Raw genomic sequence first — 25,316 nt, 5'->3', positions numbered from 1 at the left:
TCCCGTGTCTACAAGCTGCCTCATTGAATGATTGGCCTATTTTCTTTACTTTCCATTAGAAAGGATTTTATATTAGATTTCATAATGTAAATTGCAATGTACTCTTTCCGCCTATCTGCACTGCTTAATATACCTCATTTAACTGGCTATTTAATTTCTGAAATTGCAAACAAAATCTAGTTTAGTTGATGGATAGAAGAGTATTGAAAGTCTGCTTGCAGCAATAGTCGGCTTTGGTACAAGCAGCCCTTCTATTATGTTGCCTACATAATAGTTGCTTTAACACATTTGGTTACTCAGATATTGTTGGTATTTTTGATTCCCAGCCAAAACTGCTAGTCTAATTTTGAACATTTTTCAATCCCTAGCCACCCAAGATTGACACTGTTTGTTCTGAACAGAAAATTCATATACAGACTAGAAAAACTCACATGCTGTGTGAACATTCACTGTATAATCCAATTGTTATGCTCTTTGAGCTTGCAGTTTGAGTTTCATATGATAATAAAACTAATTGTGGAGGTCTTTTTCTTGTCCATAGGACTGGGTAGAAGAGGTGTGGCTTATATCAGAACAGGTGAAAACACCAGGGCTCTGTCTACAGCAGTGCTCTAACTGCTGCTAGAGTTGCACTGGTGCTAGAGAAATGGTGGGGGAATTTTAGAAAACCTGCAGTGTAGATAAGTCCAGAGATTGCCCTGCATCAGTGATTGCCTCTAAAATAACACTCGATTGCCATCAAATCCATAACAAATGAGAACTCACATGCTTAACAAAGCTTTTAACCACCAGCCTTGTGGATCGGTCTTGGACGAAATACTGTTCTCAATGGTCTGCTGCACTGCAATGTTAAACAAGTGTTTGTCACAATTAACTTAATCAAAACAAAAAGCATAAACTAGGACCTGATGCAGATACAAGTGAATGGCCCAAATGTAAATGCTTGCTAGCACCAAGAGGTTATTCTCTGGCTTTAAGGGGGACCAAGATCAAAACATTTGTGGACAAATTTACAGTGAGCCCTCAACATCAACAGCCAGCAGATCTACTGGATGATTAGACTATTCCCACACTAGATGATCACATCTAGATTTCAAACCACATGGACATCAGCCGTAATACTGACCTATTAGAATGTTTGCCTGTATTTGAAATAAATGATAACAGTGTCTATTCAGACTCCCAGTGTCAGAGTAGGGGATGGCAGTTACATTTTAATTCCTTCCAAAATGAGGACAAAACTAAACATATAAAATGACAGAGTCAAACACACTAAAAGCAAAAGAACAAAAATGAGAGAGCTTCAGTAAAACTGTCCAAAAGAAAGCAAATGGAATACTGAGAAATGCCTTTAGACAATTACAAAAGCAACAATATTCCATTTTTATTTATTTGTGACAATGAGACCATAGCCTGGGAAATGGAACAACTCAATTTTCTTACCCGAATCCCATACTTCAGGGGTGGCCAACCTGTGGCTCTGGAGCCACATGCGGCTCTTCAGAGGTTAATATGCAGCTTCTTGCATAGGCGCCAACTCCTTGGCTGGAGCTACAGGCACCAACTTTCCAATGTGCTACAGTGTGCTCACTGCTCAACCCCTGGCTCTGCCCCAGGCCCCGGCCCCCACTCCACTACTTCCCCCAAGCTCCTGCCTCTTCCCCGGAGTCTGCTGCGCCCTGGCACCTCCCACCACCCCTCTCGAGACTCCTGCACACCACAAAACAGCTGATTGCAGCGGGCGGGTGGCGCAGGGATGGAGGGTTAGGCGGGGCTGCTGGTGGGTGGGAGACACTGGGGGCCGGGGGGAGGGAGCTGACGGGGGGGGCTGATGACGTGTTACTATGGCTCTTTGGTAATGCACATTGGTAAATTCTGGCTCCTTCTCAGGCGCAGGTTGGCCACCCCTGCCATACTTGAAGTCTTAGCGGCCAATAGACAAGAGGACAGAATTTCCTCCTTACCTTTAATTGCCTCAATAACACATTATGGCAGTAAGCTCCGTGGGCTAATTACATTATAAATCTAATTGTCCATTTTAAATCTGTTGCCTCTGAATTTTGAGTGACCTCTTTTTGTTGTATTATGGGACAAAATTTAAAAAGGAGCATCAGATTGGCCTCTTCCTTTCCAGTTCCTATTTGATATTTAGGCCTGGTCTACACTACAGAGTTAGGTCGAAGGAAACCGCCTTAAGTCGACCTATTAGTGTACTGGGTCCTTTATGTCGACCTAAGTCACCTCTGAGGTTGACTTCTGTAATCCACCTCTGTGAGAGGTGTAGCTCTCCGTTCGATTTTCATGGGTCGACTGCGAGGTAGTGCAGATGCAGTGTTATATAATTTGACTTAACTGGCCTCCAGGTCATGTCCCACAATGCTCATCTGTGACCACTCTAGAGATCATTCTCAACTCTGCACTGTAGCCTGGTACAAAGGAAACAGCCCTATCCCTGCTAAAGCCCTGGGAACTTTTGATTTCCCATTTCCTGTTTGATCAGCATTAGGAGCATGCCAGTTTGAGCACAGCTGCTCATGGAGACTACATGCCCCAAACACGCTCCAGCCTGGTCTGCACAGGAGGTGATGGATCCTATCGCTGTGTGTGGAGAAGAGTCTGTGCAGGCAAAGCTCTGATCCAGCAGAAGAAATGCTAACATTTATGCAAAGATCGCTCGTGGAATGGGGGAGAAGGGCTACACGAGGGACACACAGCAGTGCCATGTGAAAATAAAAACTTCGCCAAGCGTACCAGAAGAACATCAGGCAAGAACAAAGAAGGCAAGAGAGGTGAACAGTAGTTCTGGTTCTGAACCCCACACATGCCAGTTCTACAACAAGCTGCATGCGATTCTTGGGGGTGGTCCTATCAGCACCCCCACAAGCAACATGGACACCTCACAGGTGTGTGAGTGCAAGGACAACAAGGAGGATGATATGATGGATAAGGAAGAGGAGGAGGAGCAGAATGGGAGACAGGTGAGCAGTGGATCCATTCTCCCCAAGAGCCAGGAAATATTTTTAACCCTGAAGCCCTGTGGGTCGCAGGACATCACAGTGGCCGACCGTGATGCTGGGGAAGGCATCTCTGGTGAGTATACAATTATAATGAAAGTCCAGTTAAACTTTAGCGGGCACACACATTTGGTGGTATTGCACATTTACTGTGAAGAAAAAGCGAGGTGCGGTGGTTCTCTGCTTACAAGGGGCCGCTCCAGCTAGGCAGAGGGTTGGCCCCAGAAAAGACTGTTTATGTGGACTAGGATAGCCCAGGAATCCTCCATGGATATCTCTAGGAAACTTTCATGGAGGTACTCTGCAATCCTTTGCAGAAGGTTTCTTGGCAGGGCAATCTTATTTCTTCCACCATGGTAGGACACTTTCCCACGCAACTCCTGAATTAATTCTGCTGGCATCACTGCGGTACACAGCATAGCAGCATAAGGACCCGGTCTATACCCAGACGCTTGCAGCATCTCCTTCCTTTCCTCCTCTGTTACCCTCAGGAGACTGATATCACATAGGGTCACCTAAGGAAAATGTGGGAAGTTCTCATTAAAAATGCTATTACACGGAAAAAAAGGACACTGAGTCCCACCCCGCGCCCCCCCACATTCTGGATCTCCAAACCACGCGGCTGCTAACATGCCTTTACTGTGCTCAGCATGGGTCGGCAAGTAGTCTAAAGTGGCTGATAGGGACCTGGGGCTCCACATGAGAGATTCCACTATTTGGGAGTGAAAATGTTCCCCTCCTCCCCCCGGTTTGTAAACAGCTTCCCGTGGTGCTATGGGGAAGGGCCATTGTTCGACTAGCTACCTGTGCTTCTGACATGAGCCTGCCATAAACTTCATTAAAAGTGCGGTCACCCATGACCTGGGGCCTACTCACCATGGCTGGAGCAGCAAAACAGCACAGTGAACAGTTACAGATTCTGATTATGTTATGGCTTGCACCTAGTTTAATAAGGGTGGGGTATTTTTAAATGAAAACGGCCTTGCTATGGAAACATTTTATTCATGTACAATGGCTCCTTTATTTTTTCCCCAACTGACAGCTGGAAATGTGTCCTTCAGCGTGTCATCAACACCTGAAAGCAGACTTTCAGTGATTAGAAGGAGGAGAAAGAGAACGCAGGAGGACATGTTCACCGGGATAATGAATGCCTCCTTGACAGCTGACACAGAGCTGAGAGCGTGGAGGATTTCATTGTCCGAGAAGTTAGACATGGGCATGGAGAGCAGGAAAGCTTCCAATGAGTATGAGTGTGTGGCGCAGGATGAGATGCTTCGGATTATGAGGGACCAAGCAGACATGTTGAGGTGTCTGGTTGAACTGCGGGAACAGAAGCAGGAGGGTAAGTCCCTCTGCGGATCTTGGTGGACAGCTAGCCAGCATCCCCTGGTGCAGAATCACCCTCCCACAAGCGTTCCATGAGGTGTTGGTGAAAAGTCCATTTTCCCTTTCACTTAACTAAGGAGGGGAGGATACAAGGAACAGAAGGCACCCATTCACAGACCTTTGATGGTCTGGAATGTGGTGTTTGCTACACAGTTGAAAATGTTTCTCCCGTTCCAACTTTACAACCCCTTTTTTCCAAGGTTACCTTTTATTTCTGTTCTCCCTCTTTTCTTATGTTTGTTAAATAAAGTAAATGGGTTCAAGAAAGAAATGTTCTTTATTGAGTAGAAGCAGCAGGCTTGGGCAGGGGGTTGGCTTTAGAGGGACAGTGATACAAGCCAGGTGAAGGTCTGGGAAAGCACAATGCAGACAAGCAGCTCACATTACTGTGACTCATTAATGAAATGGCTTTTCAAAGCCTTGCAGATACGTAGCACCCTTTGCTGTGCTCTTCTTATTGCCCTGGTGTCTGGCTGCTCAAAAATGGCTGCCATGTGATCTGTCTCAACTTTCCCCCTTTTTCTCACAGATATTATGGCGCACACAGCAGGCAGCTATAACCATGGGGATCACTAAGGTCCAACCTTGTTAGTAGACTTCTCCAGCGCCCTTCCAAATGACCAAAGGCACATTCGACCACCATTCTGCACTTACTGAGCCTATAATTGAACTGTTCCTTACAGCTGTCCAGACGGCCGGTGTATGGCTTCATGAATCAAGGGAGCAAGGGGTAGGCTGGGTCCCCCAGGATAACTATAGGCATCTCAATGTCACCAATCTTCATTTTGTGGTCTGGAAAGAAAGTCCCAGATTGCAGCATTTTAAACAGACCTGCATGCATCATGAACCTTTCCCGACCATCCTACGTTGATGTAGGTGAAACACCCACTGTGATCCACCAGCACTTGCAACACCATTGAAAAGTATCCCTTTTGGTTTATGTACTCTTTGGCAAGGTGGTCTGGTGCCAAGATGGGGATATGTGTGCCATCTATCACCCCACCGCAATTAGGGAACCCCATCGCAGCAAAACCATCCACTATGTCCTGCACATTTCCCCAGACTCACTACCCTTTGTAGAAGAAGTCGATTAATGGCCTTGCACACTTGCAGCACAGCAAGTCCCATGGTTGATTTACCTACTCCAAATTGATTCCCCGCTGACCGGTAACCGTCTGGCACTGCAAGCTTCCAAATAGCAATTGCCACTCAGTTCTCCACTGTCAGACCAGCTCTTATTTTTGTGTTGCTGAACTGTAGGGCAGCGGAAAGCTCTGCACAAAGTTCCTGGAAGGTGGCCTTCCGCACTCGGAAAGTTCTGCAGCCACTGCTCATCATCTCATACCTGCAAAACGATGTGATCCCACAGTCACTGCTTGTTTCACGGGACCAGAAACAGTGCTCAACAGAATTCAGACGCTCTGTGACTGCCAGCAGCAACTGTGAACTGTTTTTTTCAACGGCTTGCAGCAGGGCTGGTTGCAGGACATCACTATCTTCCATGCGGTGGATGCTACTTCAGCTCTGGAAATACTACAGGAGAAGGAATGAGGTGTTTGAGATTCTCACAGCAAGAGTGCACAACTGAGCCGGCTCCATGCTTCTGGGGTTATGGCGTACGCGTGGTGGTTTTAAAGCGCAAAAACCACTGGGTGGTTTGCTGTTGATGTGAGGGAGGGAGCACAGTGCATCATGGGATGCCGACACAACATTTGCATTCTCCCCAGCGACAATGTTTTGGTCCCAAACTTGCACAAACTTCCCAAAACACACTGCAGCAAGCTGCACTTTGGGATAGCTACCCACGATGCACTGCTTTGTGCACTGATGCAGGCGCTGCTAGTGAGGACACACTCCATTGAGACAATGAGCGTGGTGTGGCCATGCACAATCGACTTGATTAATCTGGGGGCTCAAGGTCGAATTAGATAAAGTCAACTTAATTTTGTGGTGTAGACAAGCCCTGAGTCTTAACTTTTCTCTTTTCCAAACTAACCAGTGCTAGGAAGTTAAAGCTCTCCTTACACTTACAAATCATTGCGTAAATAACAACATTGCTACCTGACCTAACACAGCATCTAGGTACCATTAATTAAATAAATGCAATTATGTTATTAAACAAAATGTAGGTCCCTTAAAACAACGGGCCTATACTAAAACCCCTCACAATGCCTGCTGCAGGAATGGTTTAACAGCCCATTCAAAGTATGACTTAGCAGGTAAATTTCATGCTGAAGCTTGTCAAACTTGGCCTACTGCCAGAAGGAGAGATTTCCAAAGGCACTGAAGCTCCACTGAGAATATCTTGCTGCTGGGCCTGGGGAGTTCTACCCAAGAACTAACAGCAAGAGCAACAAGATGGATTCTAACTCTTGTAATAGGACACAGTCTGAAAGATTCCCATTTACTTCCAGGGGCGTGCACAGGAATTAAAATTTGCCTGCTTTTGGAGGGGCACGTTCTGTGCCTTGCTGCAGCCCCAGGGCTGGAGGAGCTCTGTGATCCCGCTGATGCCCTGGGGGCTGAAAGAGCTGTCAGCACCCGCCATGGACTTGGGGGCTGGAGGAGCTCTATGATCCTGCCATGGCCCCAGGGGCCAAAGGAGCTCACTCTTCCTGCCATAGCCCCAGCGCTGGAGGAGTTCTGTGTCCCTGCTGATTATTGGGGGGCCCAGGCCCCTGATTCTCCCCCCTTTGTGCCCGCCCCTACCAGGGACTATGATATATCAGATATCTGGGACCCAGACTACATAGGGCTTTATAGATTATAATAAGCACCTTGAACTGCACTTGGAATAAAAAGTTCCTCAGTTTATTAATACTTTATTGTCCTTCTTTGAACTTTTCCTATTTCTGTCATATCTTTTCTTTTACATGAGGTAGCTACAGTTGAACTTAGCCTAGAAGGACATCCCTAGAATGTGGAGAAGTGGCTTGCCCAGGCAGTCAGTAAAATCAGGAATGTTTCAAAACATTGTACTTTTACCCAACCACAACCTACAGACCACAATATAAATGTTTAAAGAAAATGTTTTTAAAGGAGGGTAATAAAACATCCACACTGGCTCATACAAAATAAGTTCTATGAGAAATCACAGGAATGTGAGCTTGATTTTTCCCATAAATAGAGGCATTTAGCTGTTGCTGATTGGATAACCCAAATATTGGAATTTCTAGTAAAGTTCAGTGGAGCTGAAATAATTGCAGAAAAAGGCATGCAAGCATGGTAGAAGTGGGCAGACACTAACTTAAAAACAGTCTGAGCTTTAAATGGACATTAAATGTCATTTCAGCTGCAAATTAAGGGCCAGATCTAGGAGCTGTTCCAGGAATGGAGCTCCCATTGAAGTCAATGGCAGTTCTGCATGCAGGGCAGCTCCAGGACTGAACCCTAATCTTACTACCATTTATTAGAAAGCAGTATATTACAATAGGTCCTTTATCATCCCAGAGTATAGTTTGATTGTTTATTTCAGAACTAGCAACAAATATAAACCAAGCACATTAAGTCCAGGTCTGACACATAAGCAAAACTATATATATGCACTAGCAGACAGATGATATTAACAAAGGTTCAAGCCTGACACGAAGTAATGCATTTTGTTTCTTTTCTAAAATGAACCATGATTCCATAATCCCTCCCCGATAAATCTTGTTTTCTACTTAAAGATTCCCAAGGTCACAGAATGCTTACAGTGTGTATAAATCAAAGAATTATAGTGAATGAATGGAGAATTGCAGTGTGGACCAACAGTGCAAAAAAAGTCCAGTTCATGTTATATTTGAGGAGATATTCTAGGAAATGTACAGGGGCTTTTATGCAAACATTCAGTAGCTGACCTTTAATTTGTAGTGATCCACAAATAGGACTCTACATTGTGACTATTAGGATATATAATTTTGAAAAAAAGACAGCTCTGCCATCAAGTGATTTTTCCATTTTGGTTTCAATATTTTTTGTCTTGTTGGCCCAAATACACATGTGGAAGCAAGTTAAACATCACTTGTTTCATTGGGATCAGAACCAGGTTACTTATTTAACAAAACCACGGCCATCAAGGACTTCATGGTTGTTAGTGCGCTGGTGCACCAAGTCGCAATAGCAAGGAGTAGTACACACACAAGCCAATACATGACATTTTCTTGTATTATTAGGTAGAAGGGAAGGATTTGAAATGCATGGGATTTGGATCAGACTGTGAGGGATTGCAATGGCCTTTCTGCTCTACAGACGTCCGGCTCTTAAGGTTATTTTCACGGGCCCCTATTTTTTTTTATTATCGCAGAGTGGCTCGCCCTTTTAAGGGAAAATGGGGCCTCAGCTCACCTGTGAAAAGATCAGCTCACCTCCCCAGGTGCCTAAGAATGAGCTCATATGATTACCCCAGGTAGGCCTGGGGAGGTAACAAAGGAAAGAACAGATGCTTGGGAGAGTCCCTCGGGAAGAGAGCTCAAGGGGGAACTGAATGCTGTCTGGGATTCTCTGCTCAGTGTCCCCCTCTGGCTCCTTTGCTTTGGCCCTGTAACCTCTACTCTCATCCCTGTTTTTCTCATTTTTGGCTCCAAACTCTGTTGTGGCCTGGGTTTTGGGGTTCCTCACTCCTTGGTTGAAGGGATGGGCCTAGGCCTGCTCATCTCTGTATCGACAGTGAGTCGAGTGGGAGTTGGCTGGAAGGAAGGATGGTGTTTTTATGGTATTAGGCTGGTACTCTTGTGATCTGAGCTCAACTCTGATATCTGCCATAAACTTCCTTCCTGACCTTGGGCAAATCAAAGGGAACCTGGTAACACTCCAGTTAGGAAGCCCAGATAGGACAGAAGACTAGGAAGCTATAGCTGGGTTGAGGAAACATCTGCAGGTGAGTGCCCGAAAGGAGCTGAACTCAGCTTTGAGAAAGAGAGATGGGGCCTTCTGACTCAAGGGGAGAGATGCCCTGAAATGGGATTGAGGCCTAAAAGGCCAAACTCCTGACTCAAGGAGAGACACAGAACCCAGCTCTGGAAAGGAGGGCTGCAGACTCCTAATTCAAGGAGAAAAACAAAGAACTGGGCTTGGGGCCCAGAGGGCGACTGTGTAAGGACTAAATAAACTGGACCCCAGGAGGGGAGTGTTTTAATTACTGTTGGACTGTGACAGTAACTTATTGAGGAGCCCTGTGAGAAGGGAAACTGAGGCTGGGTGGTGCTTGGGTAGCTGCTGTTCTGTTACAGGCCCTGCTTACATGACATTTCAAACTATTAGCCACCACTGTGCTTAAACCAGGGTGTTCCTAAAAAAGATACTACACAATTTAGGCATCCAGTGGAGTCAGTTTATAAACAGTTTTAATCCACTAATCCCCTAGCCCTTGTCTACATGTAGGGGTATTTTTTTGGTTAAAAGTGCCCATGTTACTAATACTAGTGTAGCTTCATATAGCAAATGGAAGCACTAACATAGATAAGTCTTCTTCAGCTACTGGCATTCTTAATGCTGCGTTGTTTAGACCTACTCTGAGTGGCTATTGGAGCTTTGTCTTCATTTGGGCTCCCACCAGCAGAGTTACACTGCTGTGAAGAATGGTGTAAAATTTTTGACAAAAAAAAAAATCTCATTGTAGATACTGCCCAGATCTATAGCTTGATTTGGTAAAATGATTTATATCATGCGTAGGCCTCATTTGCACTGCCCAGGTAAACTGTCAGCAACTGGACATATGTCCACAGGGCTTTAACCAAACTGTGTTATAACCCACTATGGCTAAACCTGAAAGATCAAGTCAAAATCTCAGCTTTTCTCCCTAATCCATTTTATATCTGAAATGAACCTAGAATCTTTCTAGAAAGAGAAGCTCCCTAAACATCTACTCTCCTGCAGTGCAGGTTATATTTATGACAACACATTCTAACGAAAACACAATGATGCATCCCACGTGCCTGTTTCTATGTCCACTGAAATCAGTTTAAAAACTCCCAATGACTTCAGTGGTAGCAGGATCAAGCCCCAAGAGCTATGTTAGCTTCAGAAGATATATAATGGGAGATTATATATCTGCCTTGGGCAAAAGAAGAATAAGGAACATTCAAAGCATCAGTAAAAAGACATGGGGCTTAAGGTCTCTTTATTATACCCAGACAATTTATGGTTGGAACAGGGGAATCAGATATTTTTCTGTTCTCCCATACAAGTTACTTCTACTTCCTTCAAATGACAGTTAAAAGCAAAACAAAAAAACACACACACCAAAGCCTTAAAAGTTGCAAGAAACCCCCAAACAAACAACCTCTCTCAATCAGACGGTTGAGTTGTAGAATGAAACAATCAAGATTTTTAATATTTCTGAACCAGGAAGTGTCTCTGCTTCGTTTCAGACTTAATACTTCTCTGTCAGCATCAATCACGGTTTGCATTGCTTCATGTATTATTGATCGGGTCACTGTGTGCTGCATCCTAATGTTGGAAAGATCCCAACCAATGCAAATTTGTTGCAGGTTTTATGCTGTTAAGTATTTTCCTGGATCGGAGGCTGGCTAGCCCAGCTGTACTGTTAGAAATTCACCCATCTAATAAAAAAATACTCTACTCCTGAATACACAATTTTTTACAATATACAATAGCAGTACATAGACTTCTATATGTTCTGGTAGATGTAATAAGTATACATTGCTCTCCTGGGGCATTCAGAGTTTGTTTTTTTTTATAAAGTTTATATTAAACCTGTGTGCTGATTTGATATGGGAATAAATTGATATTTGGGTGTAATACTATTGTAGCCAATTAACTTACACAAGAAATGCATTTGGCCAATAGTTTTGTATACTCAGTACAACAAAATTTCAATGTTTTCATGTTCTCTGAACTTAAGAGAAGACAGAGGAATAAATGTACATGAAATGCATCTTGATTCTAATCAGCAATAACTTTCCTTTTCCAGTGGAAATCATATTGCTTAGCACATGTACAGTGATGTCCATTTTCAGAGTGATGTCAGGGTATTGAGAACAAGATCTTACAAGCATTTTTAACTCCATAACTCCACTGACCTGAACAGGAGTTGATTGTACTCAGCTCCTGTGAAAATTAGAAGCAGGACCAGGTATAAAATGAAAGAGAAAGTTTACTGGCCTCTCAGGTTTATTATTGAATGTTTGCATTGTGCTAATACCAACAGCTGCCCCCTCCCCTGCCAAAGGATCAGAGCCCACTGTGCTGTGTTTAACCTAAACAAAACACTCCACGCACTTGTATCCACAGTCCCTGCCCTAAGGAACTTACAGTCAAATTTGAACCCAGGATGCAACAAGCAAGGGTAGGAAACAATACTGAGGGAGTGTCAGTGATGAGATCACAAAGGTCCATCAATTATCTTTGTGTACTTCCTCATGGTTCTAAATCACCAATCAGAACACAAATTCCACTCTTAAGATTGGATTTTATTGCCAGAGGTTCTGGTATAACCCAAATTGATACCAACTTGGCAAAATGTCATTGGCTGCACTCATTCTACTCAGTCTACAGGCAAGAAACTCAAAAGAATAAACAACAATCTCCCATGCTCATGTCTTCCAAGAGCTCTCTGCCTTAGCTTCTGTTTGCCTTCTCTGGGAGTAACCCACCTATTTTTAAAATGTTGAACCCAAATAGGCTCGGCTGCCCTAATTAGTTCGCAGCAGGAAATGCCTCCCTGAACCCTGGCTGGGAATTAATGCACCAAGGCCCAGCTATGGGTTTGGCTTGGTGAGGCCCCCTTCTTGGGGCAAAACTGGGCTGCTGTACATGACCTCTCAGTCCTCTTCAGTGGCCTTCAAAACACTTGCACACTGTATCATAGTATCCATGTCACCTAAGAAGGATTTAGGTGCCAAACATTGTCACCTAACTTTGAACATGTTCCTGTAAGGGTACGTCTACACTTTGAGCATGAGGTGTAATTTCCATTATGAGGAGACATACCTGCACTAGCTCTGATCAAGCTAGCACACTTAAAATTGAGGGTAACCACGGCAGCATGAGCAGTACCAGGGACTAGATGTCCTAAATATGTACACCTCTGAGACATTAGACATGTATTCAGGGCAGCTAGCCCCCTCTATTTTAGCATGCTAGCTCTATCATAGCTAGCGCAGGTATGTCTCTGAGCTGGAAGTGTTAAATTTCAGCTCCAACTGTAGACATACCAACTATAGACTTCAAGGCTATTCAGCTAATCAGTTGCAGAAGCAGGATTAGAAATCAGGATTCTTGAGTTCCAGTCTCTTGCTCAGTCCATTTGATCATACATACTATCTCCCACATATGACATTTATTAATTTTATATTTCACTCTTGAAAAAGGTAACTGATCTCTTGCTTGTTTCATAAGATGTAAAGTACGTTTAGAGAATTTGTTTACCCCTTTAAAAGATTTGGATAAACCTGATGTGACAGGCTATACCTATAAAATATAAAAGACCTAAAATGTATAAAAAGTCCTAAAAATCATTTAAATATGAGTAATTCTCAAAAAGAACCATTGTCTTTACTGGCATACAAGAGGAAAATATTAAAATGAATAGCAAGGCATGGAAGGAGGGTTTCCATTTCCAGATTGTTTGAAACTATGCAATTAAATAGCTTTGCAGTCTCCAGATTTGTTCAGTCACGAATTGTTTTATTATCGTACATATGTTCATAGGCCCAGTGATGGAGACATTATAATCAGTGTACATAAGCCACATCTGTCCTAATCCTGAGAGGTGCTGAGACCCTGGAGCTCCTATTGAAGTCAATGGCAGGGGAGCACATCACATGATTGACCCTATTAGGCATAATAGTCAGAGCAGACTTTAAAATAACAGCATACAAATATCAAATACATTATCATAAAATAACTCAGAAAATTGTCTATAACTTGGCAAGATCCATTTAAAACATCCCCTTTTGTTTTTTTATGCCCTTTATTATTTCAGTGGTTCTGCTGCAAATCATTTTGTATACTTGAGTTACTGCCAATGCTGCTATCGAGAGAGAAACAACTGAAGTAGCTTTAGAGAGACTGCAGTCTTTATAAAAACAATGAGGAGTCTAGTGGCACCATAAAGCCTAACAGATTTATTTGGGCATAAGCTTTCATGGGTAAAAACCCCCACTTCTTCAGGTGCATGGAGTGAAAATTACAGACATAAATATACTGGCACATGAAGAAGTTGCCTTACAAGTGGAGAACCAGTGTCGACAAGGCCAATTCAGTCAGGGTGTATGTGGTCCACTCCCAATAATTGATGAGGAGGTGTCAATACCAAGAGAGGGGAATTTGCTTTTGTAGTGAGCCAGCCACTCCCAGTCCCTATTCAAGCCCAAATTAATGGTGGTAAGTTTGAAAATGAATTCTAGCTCTGCAGTTTCTCTTTGAAGTCTGTTTTTGAAGTTTTTTTGTTGAAGGATGGCTACTTTATGTCTGTTATTGAATGTCCAGGGAGATCGAAGTGTTCTCCTACTGGCTTCTGTATGTTACCATTCCTGATGTCTGATTTGTGTCTATTTATTCTTTTATGTAGAGACTGTCCGGTTTGGCCAATGTACATGGCAGAGGGGCATTGCTCTCACATGATGGCATATATCACATTAGTAGATGTGCAGGTGAATGAGCCCCTGATGGTGTGGCTGATGTGGTTGGGTCCTATGATGGTGTCGCAAGAGTAGATATGGGGACAGAGTAGGCAACAGGGTTTGTTACAGGGGTTGGTTCCAGGGTTAGTGTTTCTGTAGTGTGGTGTGTAGTTGTTGGTGAGCATTTGCTTCAGGTCTGTGAGAGTGAGGGATCATTTTCCAGGATAGGTTGTAGATCATTGATGATGTGCTGGATAGGTTTTAGCTGATGGCCAGTGGTGTTCTGTTATTTTCCTTGTTGGGCCTGTCCTGTAGTAGGTAACTTCTGGGTACCCGTCACGCTCTGTCAGTCTGTTTCCTCACATTCCCAGGTGGGTACTGTAGTTTTAAGAATGCTTGATAAAGATCTTGTAGGTGTTTGTTTCTGTCTGAGGGATTGGAGCGAATTCGGTTGTATCTTAGGGTTTGGCTGTAGACAATGGATCGTGTGATGTGTCCTGGATGGAAGCTGGAGGCATGTAGGTAAGTATGACGGTCAGTAGGTTTCCGGTATAGGGTGGTGTTTATGTGACTATCACTTATTTGCACTGTAGTGTCTAGGAAGTGGATCTCTTGTGTGGACTGGTCCAGGCTGAGGTTGATGGTGTGGTGGAAATTGTTGAAATCCAGGTGGAATTCTTCAAGGGCCTCCTTCCCGTGGGTCCATATGATGAAGATGTCATCAATGTAGTGCAAGTAGAGGAGGGGTGCTAGGGGACGAGAGCTGAGGAAGCATTGTTCTAAGTCAGCCATAAAAATGTTGGCATACTGTGGGGCCATGCGGGTACCCATAGCAGTGCCACTGACTTGAAGATATAAGTTGTCCCCAAATCTGAAATGGTTGTGGTTGAGGACAAAGTCACAAAGCTCAGCCACCAGGTGTGCCATGGCCTCATCAGGGATACTGTTCCTGACAGCTTGTAGTCCATCCTTGTGTGGAATATTGGTGTAAAGAGCTTCTACATTCATGGTGGCCAGGATGGTGTTTTCAGGAAGATCACCAATGCTGTAGTTTCCTCAGGAAGTCGGTGGTGTCTCGAAGACAGCTAGGAGTGCTGGTAGCATAGAGTCTGAGGAGGGAGTCTACATAGCCAGACAATCCTGCTGTCAGGGTGCCAATGCCTGAGATGATGGGGCGTCCAGGATTTCCAGGTTTATGGATCTTGGGTAGCAGATAGAATACCCCTGGTCGGGCTTCTAGTGGTGTGTCTGTGCAGATTTGTTCCTGTGCTTTTTCAGGGAGTTTCTTGAGAAGATGGTGTAGTTTCTTTTGGTACTCCTCAGTGGGATTGGAGGATAGTGGCCTGTAGAATGTGGTGTTGGAGAGTTGCCTGGTAGCCTCCTGTTCATAATCCGATCTGTTCATGATGACTACAGCACATCCTTTGTCAGCCTCTTTAATTATAATGTCAGAGTTGTTTCTGAGGCTGTGGACGGCATTGCGTTCTGTATGGCTGAGGTTATGGGGCAAGTGATGCTGTTTGTTCACAATTTCAGCCTGTGCACGTCTGTGGAAGCATTCTATGTAGAAATCCAGTCTGTCATTTCGACCATCAGGAGGAGTCCATGCAGAATTCTTCTTGTAGTGTTGGTGGGAGTCCTGTGGGTCAGTGTGCTGTTCAGTGGTGTGTTGAAAATATTCCTTGAGTCAGAGACAGTGAAAGTAAGCTTCTAGATCACCGCAGAACTGGATCGTGTGTGTGGGGGTGATGGGGCAGAAAGAGAGTCCCCGAGATGGGACAGACTCTTCTGCCTGACTAAGTGTGCGGTTGGATAGATAAACAATATTGTTGGGTGAGTCAAGGGTACCACTGTTGTAGCCCCCTGTGGCATGTAGGAGTTTAAGATAGTTTACTGTCCTTTTTCCTCTGTAGAGAAGTAAAGTGTGCATTGTAAATGGCTTGTCTCATTTTTGTAAAGTCCAGCCATGTGGAAGTTTGTGTGGAAGGTTGGTTTTGTATGAGAGTCTCCAGTTTTGAGATCTCATTCTTGATCTTCTCCTGTTTGCTGTACAGGTATGCTGATCAGGTGGTTCCTCAGTTTCTTTGAGAGTGTGTAGTATGATGTCCATCTGTTTGCACTTGGAGAGGAAGATGCTGTCTGTCTGTATCTGTGCAAGTTTTTTCATGGATTTCCACTTAATATGGCTAAATTCAGTGCCTTGCATGGTGCCAAGTATCAGAGGGTTAGCTGTGTTGCATTGATGTCTGTATCTGTATCCACAAAAACAACGAGGAATCCAGTGGCACCTTGAAGGCTAACAGATTTATTTGGTGCATAAGCTTTCATGGGTAAAAAAACCGCACTTCTTCAGATGAGAAACTGCAGAGCTAGAATTCATTTGCAAATTTAACACCATTAATTTGGGCTTGAATAGGGACTGGGAGTGGCTGGCTCACTACAAAAGCAATATTCCCTCTCGGTATTGACACCACCTCATCAATTATTGGGAGCAGACCACATCCACCCTGACTGAATTGGCCTTGTTAACACTGGTTCTCCACTTGTAAAGTAACTCCCTTCTCTTCATATTCCAGTATATTTATACTGGTATCTGTAATTTTCACTCCATGCATCAGAAGACGTGGGGGATTTTACCCATGAAAGCTTATGCCCAAATAAATCTGTTAGTCTTTAAGGTGCCACCGGATTCCTAGTTGTTTTTATGGATAAAGACTAATACGGCTACCCCTCTGATACTTTGCAGTCTTTATATGGCCACAAGCTGCTAATACTTCAAGGCAGTTCATTCCAAAATCTGACTTGCTTTCATTTTGTGCTTCTATTACCAAAGGAAAAATAAATACTGCAGAATATGATGTGTGACCTTATGATTTTTTCTTCTCAGCCTGGCAGCAGCTAGATGTGCTATGGAAGAGGTTCTCCAGCATGGAGCACCCTTTGCTACATGGTGTCACTACCACCTCCTCACTGTCCTCCACTCCCAGCTACCAACTGTGTAATGATTTTTCAACCACAAAGGGTTCTATTTCTCTCCAAGCTGCAGTGCTATCTTTGCATGGAGCTAGGCTAGCTGTAATATTGCAGGAGAGGTGGGAGAAAAGGAGAGTGTTGGGGGAAAAAGGCAGCCAACAGTAAGGAAGGGAATCCCTCTTCGACACATCGCTCCAGCGAGGAAAGGGTCCCCTCTCGATTGGGTGGAACAGAATGAGTGCATACTCTTTGAACATGTAAAGGGCCCCTTAATCACAAAAGAGAATGAAAACTACATTCTCCAACTGACTTGAAACACAGCTAATACTACACCGACAGAATACACTCCAAACACTTCCCCATGACCCAGCCAATATTTTTCACCTACAGTAACCCTGTGTGACAACTCAATACATTGGTATATCAAGCTGCTTAGCTAAGCTCTTTAGGACAGCGGCTGTTTCCATTTTGTCTTTTTTCATCATCCCTTTTTCCTGAAAAACCACCGATTAAAATTAAGTTCTACAGAGACATCAATACAACATGAATCCCACAAACACCCATGCGCTTAACTATACACAGGAGAGTAGCCCTATTGAGTATACATGTAATTAAAGTCCCATTGAAAACTTACTCATGTGCATACTGCATAAATGTTTGCAGCACCAGGTACTAAATGAAGTCCTGATCCAGAGAGGTGCCAAGCACATGAAAATCTAACCTTTGGCCACAGTCTCTTTTGCTATCAGCCTCTTCTGATGCCTCTGGGTCTTTCTACTCCTTTTTATTCTTTTTTTCATCCCTTTGTGCCCCACAGTGAAACACATGGGACCCAATTTGTCAAGAAACAATTTGTCCACTTAGAAAAAGCACAGGCTGCCTACAGCCATCATGTGCAAATAATCATCCCCTTGATTAGCTTTATTTTTCTTCATTGTGATTGAAATGCATAAACTGACTATTACCAGAACACGGATCCCTTGGAAGAATTGTTTTCTTTTTTCTGGATGAGTTTTGCTGCAGCCGGAGTGACCAAACCTTTAGGCCCCAATCCTGCAATGACTTACACACTTGCTTAACTTTATGTACTGTGAGCAGTTCTGTTGACTTCACTGGGACTACTCAGTGACCTTAAAGTTAAGCAGGTGGAAATATCTGCAGGACTGGGGCCTTAGTGAGCATACCAAAACAAAAACAATCACCCCAACTGTCCAAAATGCTGATGTTGCCTTAAAATATTTTAACTTATCTGGGTGATAAAAATAATATCTCAAACAGAGATGTGTAAGTTTTCATTGTGCCCTGGTCACACCCTTTGCCCAGCCACCACCACTCACTTCTATGCCTGCACTAGATGCCCGTGGAATTTCTATTGATCTTGGGCTTGTAAGAACTTATTTTTGACATATTTGACCTATTACTGTCTCTGTGGGCTAAATCATGACTCATGGTACTCACCTCGCAATTATAACTGAAAAGTTATAACTGAAAAGTATTATATATTCAGTATATATATATATATATATATATATATATATATTCAGTATTATATATAATATTCAGTATTATAACTGAAAAGTTTGGGCTTAATTTTCCTCTCATTTCCACCAGTGTAAACTAGTATTAACTCAATCATCATCAAGAGAGTTTTCCTGGGGATAGTGAGAGGAGAATCAAGCCATCTGTGTATGTTTTAAGTCTTTAAAATGTCTTGTTGCTAACCAGAAACGTTTATGTAAAAGCACATATTTTTCCCACCACATGTAATCTGAAATAGTTTAATGAAAGTCTAAGTTTAACAAAGCTATTTTTATTTTCAGGAAGTTATAGTTTACATGGTTTAAAAGCATGAATGCATGAAAGACAGCCCAGGGGTAACTAAACCCATATCTGGGAACGCAGTGGCTGGTGGTTCATGCCAATTGCTGACTTAGCAAAGTTGGCTTGGAGAAGTCAGAGCTAATCCTGTACATACTAAAACTTTCCAAAGGTTTTGTTTCCCTTAGTAATATATACACTGCTGTATTTTCCTAATTATTTTGCTTTATTCTCGTCAGTGGAATTATTAAAGAAAATTTGCCGTTGTAACAAAGGACAAATAAGAATAATAAAAGTCCTTACAGGGAGACAGTGTTACCTGATAGAGCAAGGATTTGACAAGTTAGAACTCCTGGGGTTTATTCCCAGCTCTCCCATTGACTTGGTGTATGATTTTGGGCAAGTCACTAAACTTCTGTGTCTGTTTCCCTATCTGTAAAATGAGGATCATGGGTCTTCATAAAACATTACTCAGGAAAGGAAGAGATTTGAGATTCATGGAGGAAAGGTGTGATGTAAGAACCAGGGGTAATAGAAAGGACTGCTGCTGCTGCTTCGTTTTATGGTTGTGTTCACAGGCGGCCAGGCACAAGGCATTGGTCAGCTGCAGGTAATTTAGTCACTAAATGTCAGATACCACAGGGACGGGTTACCCTGAAAACCCTGAAATAGATGCTCAGCACAAACTTTACCGGGGATTTAATCTGGATTTTTCTGCTCAATGTCATTTTAGTTTGTGTCACCATTTAGTCCTGTTCCTGTAGGTAGAGCTTGAAAGTGAGTTTAATGCAGGCCTAACGATGGTCACTGTGGAAGCTTTCCGGGGGTAGGGGAAAGCACAATAGAGTTATGGAAGTTGGTGTGTGTTTGTGGGGGAGGGAATAAAGCTGAGAAGTGAATGCAGGCACTTGTCACTCCCTGGGTTTTCCATACATCCTTCTGTCTTTCCAGACTTTCCACCTGCATCTCTCTCCTCATGGCCTTCCAGCCCCTGTATCTATTTCTGTAGAAACAGGACCAGCCTTACTACACTAATGAGGAATTAAAGGTGCATCTATTTCTGTGGTTGATCAGCTTATTTTGCAATTGAGCTCAGTGGAGTCTTTTGTAGTGATCAGTAAAGCTGGTTGAAATTTTTCTAGTTTCAATTTTTTGACAATTGTTTATCAAAAATTCTAGTTTTGGTTAAAAAAAAGAATTGCCAAAACTTTAACTTTGTTTTTCTTAGCTCCTATAGAGCTGATCGTTGTTTTTTTTTCCCCAAAAAAGTTTTGAAATTTCCAAATACTTATACATGCACACATTTATGCTATGGGAACATTATTCCCATTAAACCCAGTGGGACTACTCGTATGTGTATGTGTGTGTATACAGGAAAAGGGATGCAAAACAGGGAAAAATTAGGGGATGTTGCAATGCTGTAAGGGTTGTGTTCAGGGCTAGTGCAATTGGGAAATGACAGACATTTTGAAAAGTTTAAAATGAATTGAATTGGCAGCTTATTTAAAATAACTATCATTCCAGTGTTACTTTTAACTCTATTTTTAGCATAGCTGAACCCATTCCTCTCCACCCTCAGAAATCTGGATAAGGACTGGTAAGCACTATTTTTGCTGTGTGTTCACTTTTTTCATATTGATCTTCTTAGTCAGTCGTTCCTTACAGAGATCTCTGTGTATCTGTTAGGGGTAGGGAAGCTCCAATATTGCAACAGAGATTGTTTTGCAAGAGGCAGGCAACTTGCATGATGGAGCTCTGCCATAGCTAAGATCTCAGGAAACCACCGTGCATGTCACCTTTGTCTCTTGCATGTACGTCATCTAGTTTTCTAGCCAAGGTTGCTCTGAATTTGGAAACATTTCAGCAACAAGCTAGGATTTTTTTCTGGTTCTTGGTTGTGGGGAGAGGGTGGCATGCAAAGGAAGGAGAGGGGCATAGGTGCTGGAACTAGGGGTGCTGCTGCTCCCTCTGGCATGAAGTGGTTTCTATCATATAAAGGGTTTACAGATTGGTTCAATGGCTCTCAGCACCTCCACTGTACAAACTGTTCCAGCATGCCTGAGATGGAGCATTGGTTCTGGTCACACTAATAAGGAAAATATCAATCAGCCATAACCAGACACATTTTAACTTTATTTATTCAAATTGCATTTTATTAATATACCTAATTTTGGAAGTGTCTCTTTTCAGATTTAGGTCTTGACAAGTTTATTTCACTGTTTTGCCCACACACTTCCTTGCATCAAGCCTGCCTTCCTGTTAATATTGATTATGACTCATTTACTTTTGACAGATCCTCAGACTACAGGGTTTATATGCTCATGAAAATCCTTTCTTTCCAAGAGTTTCAAGCATATAGAACAGCTAAAAATATTCAGAATTAACTTTTTTACAAACTTCGTTTTGAGGAGACTAGTTTATACTGTAACAGAGGCAAAAACAGGACCATCTTTGTTGGATGAAACTCACCTCATTGTGTATGACCTGCACCACAGATGCCCCCATAGCAGCCCTCTGTGGGGACATGCAATCAGAGTGGTCAAGCAGGGGGAATTCTGCGCCACAGAAGTAGGCTCCATGCCAGTTTCAAATAGGCTGGCACTGACTGTGGGGAATATTAGGATGGACTAGGATGGTCAGTGGATCCATGCTCATACTGATCTAAGGACTAGAAAGTCCTTATAGAAGAAAAAGGGTTTTTTTAATTTAAATTTCTGCTTATTTTACTTGAGGCCTTGAGAGTTAGCTACCACTGTAGCTGCAAATGTCTAGGGTGCACCAGTGAGCAGATTATCTCAATTCCAAAGATTACCATTGACATAAGTGTTTTCTGGATGGCCATGCTGCTAATGCCTGAGGTTCTGGCTAAGTACAAGAATAAGAGGAGACTCAGTTAAATGAATAAGAACCAGACTAGATTCACTCAAGATGGAGCAGAAATAAGTGTAAATTACATCTCCCTGCAGCCGCCTAGCCCTCTGAATCCCAAAGTAGGGATTCGTGCTGAATGAGGACAGGTGTTTTTGCCAGCTGCTCTGTTGTTCCACCAGAGGAGGAGGAGGAAGCAGTTCTACACCGAGTTGAGGCTCTGTGGGAGCCTGGCCAGTGGAAGCTGATGAATCAGCCTGTGCCCTGTTCACACCCTTTGCCCAGCCAGCACCACTCTCTTCTATGCCTGCACTAGACGCCCGTGGAATTTCTATTGATCTTGGGCTTGTAAGAACTTATTTTTGACATATTTGACCTGTTACTGTCTCCGTGGGCTAAATCATGACTCATGGTACTCACCTCGCAATTGGGGATGTGTGGTGTCCCCAGGGATGTAAATTGGGAGGCATGTTAAGGGTGTTGCCCTTCCAAACTGTATACACTGATTTTTTTTAGTAGTTTACAATTCAGGTTTAAAAAAAATCTTTTCTAAGTGTAACCCACACACGTCCTGGGTGTGGTGTTCTGTCCCCTCTAGTGGCACCGAGACCACTTAGAGATTAATGAATCTGCTTTTAGCTCATGCAGTAGAGGCTCATGCATTTAGCTACAAAGATCCCAGGTTTGATCCTGACTACTGGGGACTGTCAGTGTTACATATGCATCTGTGATTCCTAATGAGAGGTACAGCCCTGCAGTGGGACTGGGATCCCACGGGTCCTGCAGGACCAGCTGCCATAATAGCAGGAGCAGGATAAAAAGTAAAGAAACAACGTGGGAGCAGGTATTTTAAAAGAATAGTCCTCCTGCACCACAAACAACATGAACGCCCAGGCCATCAGCCAGAGCTAGGCGGCTGGAGAGCAGTGGCTGCTTCCGTGGGGCCCTGCCCCACCCCCCCACCCCCAATATAGAAGTCAAACTACGCCTATGGGTGCTCCCTTATTCCCCGCACTTATTACTGGCCCTGTGATTATACAGGAGGAGGAGACATTTCTGCTCCCTCCCGCCCCCATCATAAGTGAGTGTGAAGAACTTTGAATTGGCTCTTATCTGCACGTTGCAAGAGACTGAAATGTGAGAGTCTGGACTGCAGTTGAGTCGCTGATCTGCTTCTGGGGTAGTGCAGTTAGGCAATGCCTCTTAATCAGGGCTTATGATAACTCCATGGTCTAGCCCTTATGATCAGAATTTCTAGGCTCTGCCAGAAAAGTCAAAAGAGACTTAAAGATAAAATATATGCTAAATATACCACATAATTTAGGCATATTATTCATAGTATCACTGCAAGTTTCAGTGTATCTTATAATAGAACAATTTAAATGCAAACATGTCATAGTGGCTTTTTATTTTTAAGTTTTAGACAAACACAACATCAAACAATGCATCCTTGGGCCTGAAAGCATTTTTCTTTAATAAGCTCACAACACTGAAATTGTTCACATAATTATTGCTACCCTGTGCCACCCTACTCTGGTGCATTGTTAGAGTATTTTCTTTCTTTGTGTGTGTGTGTGAAGGATGATATTGCTACAATATTTTCTGTGTAAAATAAAGTATGTCTTTTAAAGCACACACATGCTGCATGCGTATATGGTAATACGCTGGGGTATTGCAGTCCTTGCAATGCATAAAATCGCACCAGCTTCAGTGAGTGATTTCTATTAAAATTTCTGCTGTGGGTTACAGAAAGATTAAAGCAGTGTGATGTCCCTGCATGCACATTCTTCATTACCCCCATTTGCCACTCCAAATGTTAAGCCTAGAAATGTAACTGTTTCACTGTAATATACAGTGTAGAATGACTGACTGTGGAAGCCCTAGCTAATGTGATGAGATGAACATAGTTCCATAACCAAGAAAATACAAACCTGTGAGGTTTTTTATTTATATGAGTGCCTCCAAAAAACAGAGGAGGCCACTGGCCCTATGAGAGTATAAAAACAAACACACAGTAACATTCTTGGAATAAAGTGAAAAATATAGAGAATAACAACAAGGCTTTTTTATTGGATGATAATGGGAGAGGTGGGGAGGAAATCATATCTTATCCCTCCCCCCATTATCATTATGCAGAGGGGTCAATCAGTTCCATAGCACCAGACCCCTACCCAAAGGGACTCAGGCTCCCCCCAGGGGTAAAGAAGGGAGTGGTAGGTACAGGAGGCCAGACCGTAGGTCCTTACCAGCCCCATAGAAAAAAACGTAACACTGCCAGAGGCCATATGCATTGTCATATGGAGCCCCATCTGGCAGATCTCCTGTGGGGATTTCAGGGCTAAGCCCCTGATTTTTCCACATGGAAGGAAACCCCTCCTTCCAAGGGGACGCTTTGAGGAAACTCCATGAAGAAAAGCTCAGTTTTCCTTCCCTTTGACATGTTTTCTTGTGGCCAGGCATGAGTAGGCATTACCACTCATACTTACATCATTCTGGATGCCAACTGGCACAGCCTGACTTTGATTGTGGACTCTATTCTGGCGAATTACAGCTATGTTCAGTGCAGTGTTGTTCACTATATCACCTGTGTGTGAACACTGTTCACAAAGCGATCATTCCAATACGACTGGTCAGTCCTCATCCTAAAAGGAAACTGGCACAACGCTTTCCAAAGACAAGCCTGGGAGCTTAAATTTGTAACTTTGCTAGACAATAAAAACCATGGTCTTAATAAGCCATAAATCCAGTGTCTTTATTACAAATCTGTAGCCCACTAACCCCCCTTTTTGTAAATGGGCCATTTCACTTTGAATGGTCCCTAACAATGTGTGCTAACTACTTATGCTAAATAATCTTGTATTTACTCATGACAGCCTATGTCAGCAAAATTTATGTCGCTCAGAGGCGTGACTATTCCACCCCGTGAGCAACGTAAGTTACACTGACATAAGTGTTCATGTGTACAGTGCTATGTCGGCAGGAGAGATTCTCCTGCTGACATAGCTTATGCCACTCATGGAGGTGGGTTTTTTATGCTACTTGAGATCTCTCTTCCATCGGCATAGAGCGTCTTCACTACACGCGTTGCGGCGCTGTACGTATAGACATATCCTAATTAGCGGTGACACTCTTAGTACCTTTCCAAGACCTGAAGAAGAGCTCTGTTAGTTCAAAAGCTTGTCTCTTTCGCCCACAGAAGTTGGTCCAATAAAAGATATTACTTCACCCACCTAGGGTTGCCAATTTTGGTTGGACAGATTCCTGGAGACTCCAAGACAGTCCTGGACGTTTGGCAACCCTATAGCCACCTTATCTAGCTATGTCCAATGTAAGTTGTTGTTATACAGTACAACTCCTGAATTTCTAGTATGCTCTTCATCATGGTATCTGTGTCCCATGGCGTGCGTGGTTGCAGTGTTGTTGGTGATGAGTTTTTTAAGGTTGAACACGTTCCTAGGTCTAACAACAAAACATAAAGGGCTTGGCTGTAACCCTATGGACAGCATGAGTAAGGGGCAATGTGTAGCTGTGTTACCTCAGGAGCAGGGTAGGAACCAGATTGGTACTCTCAGAGTCACAATCTGGTTCCTGCCCTCCCCACTTTTGCTGTGGACGAAGGAACCTGTGCCAGCCCTTGTCCTGGCAGAGATTACTTCCCTCTCTGTGCTATTTTGGATGTATAGGGAAGCAT

General features: G+C 43.3%; 1 long non-coding RNA gene across 1 annotated transcript; it reads right to left on the bottom strand.

The window, feature by feature from the left end:
- Positions 1-3,216: 3,216 nt before the first annotated feature.
- LOC125637128 (uncharacterized) lies at positions 3,217-6,000 on the bottom strand. Its single transcript, XR_007356834.2, has 3 exons — positions 5,746-6,000; positions 5,055-5,192; positions 3,217-3,529 (listed from the first exon to the last, which is right to left on the bottom strand). It is a non-coding gene; the product is annotated as an uncharacterized LOC125637128 (long non-coding RNA).
- Positions 6,001-25,316: the final 19,316 nt, after the last annotated feature.

This window comes from Caretta caretta, chromosome 5, assembly GCF_965140235.1.
Source record: "Caretta caretta isolate rCarCar2 chromosome 5, rCarCar1.hap1, whole genome shotgun sequence".
Classification (NCBI taxonomy): Eukaryota; Metazoa; Chordata; order Testudines; family Cheloniidae; genus Caretta; species Caretta caretta.
Note: the sequence above shows the minus strand (reverse complement) of the source record. Positions and strands in the feature narration are given on the sequence as shown.